Genomic DNA, 1622 nt, shown 5'->3' with positions numbered 1-1622 from the left:
TTGCCGAAGATACAATGCTCACAAAATTTCAATTTACCAGGTTCATATCCATCAAGAAGACCTCTTTATTTAACTCTGCTAAACCAAGTTCACTCATATGTCCAAGACCCATATGCCAAAGGTTAGCAGCATCACAATCAGAATTCTTTGAAACAGCTGGAGTAGCGTTACCTGAAACGGTAGAACCTCGAAGGTAATAAAGACCATTGGTCGAACTTAAGTCACCTTTAATCACAACAAGGGAGCCTTTGGTGACCTTCAAAACACTATCTCCACCTGAATATTTGTACCCCTTTGCATCAAGGGCACTCATAGAAATAAGATTTCTCTTCATCTTCGGAATATACCGAACATCTGTCAAAGTTCCGATTATGCCATCAAACATCTTGATTCGAATAGAACCTATGCCTTCAATCTTGCATGGTGAATTATCAAAACCCAAAACGGAACCAGCAGAAGTAGTGGAATCAAAAGTATTAAACCAAGAGCATCATATGAAAAGTGCATGCAGTGTCAAGTACCCACTCATCATTGGTCTCAGCACATCCAGCAATAACGACAAGAGCATCATCGGAACTATCATCACGAGCAACGTCAGCAGAATTTTCACCTTGTTTGTTACCTTTCCTCTTTTCCTTATTCTGCAACTTGAAACACTCAAAGATGTCATTCCCGTCTCTTTTGCAATACCTGCAATACTTCTTGTCTCTGGATTGCGACCGGCCCCGGTAGCCGTTCTTACTTTTCCCTCTGTTTCCATTATTGGAGTTCTTCTCCTTTGTCCTGCCACGAACAGATAATCTCTCTGCTTGGGATGAACTTGAACCATCATGAGGCACCATTAATTTCATCTTCTCCTTAGAGTTCAAAGCTTCATAAACTTCATTAAGCGTGAGAGTATCACGACTGTATAATATGGTGTCTCTAAAATTGGTATAAAAACTTGGCAGTGAACAAAGTAACATTAAAGCAGTATCTTCCTCTTCATACTTCACCTCCATTGCAGCTAGATCGGATATAATATCCTTAAATTCTGAAATATGATTCAAAACATTACCTCCCTCGGGTAACCTGTGCAGGAATAATTTTTGCTTCAGATGCATCTTGCTGGTGAGATCTTTAGTCATGCAAATCCCTTCCAGCTTTAACCATAGAGCGACGACAGTTTTCTCGCTCAAAACTTCCTGTAAAATATTATTATGCAAATGGAGTTGAATTTGTGACAAAGCGTTACAATCAATTCTTTTCTCCTCAGCAGTCCAGTCCTCAATTCGGTTCTTTCCAAAACTGTCCAGTGCTACATCATAGTCGGCATGTGCCAACAACGCCCGCATCTTGACTTGCCATATGGTAAACCTTGTGTCACGGTCCAGCAGCGAAAGATCGTACTTCATGGATGCCACGAGTCGATAAACTATGCACAAAATAGTACAAGCTGGTAGAAAAATTCTTGACAGAAATTAATATGCGGAGCAAACAAAAAAGTAAAACAGATAGCACCTGATACGCTGGGTGCACGTAGCACACCGAAGACCAAAAAATCCTGAACTGTAGCTTGACGTGACGAATAGTACTAGTAGCTAGCTGATCTGACCTTGTACTATTTCTTGATCCTTCACGTG

Source organism: Triticum dicoccoides, chromosome 7A (genome assembly GCF_002162155.2).
Source record: "Triticum dicoccoides isolate Atlit2015 ecotype Zavitan chromosome 7A, WEW_v2.0, whole genome shotgun sequence".
NCBI classification, from domain to species: domain Eukaryota; kingdom Viridiplantae; phylum Streptophyta; class Magnoliopsida; order Poales; family Poaceae; genus Triticum; species Triticum dicoccoides.
Note: the sequence above shows the minus strand (reverse complement) of the source record.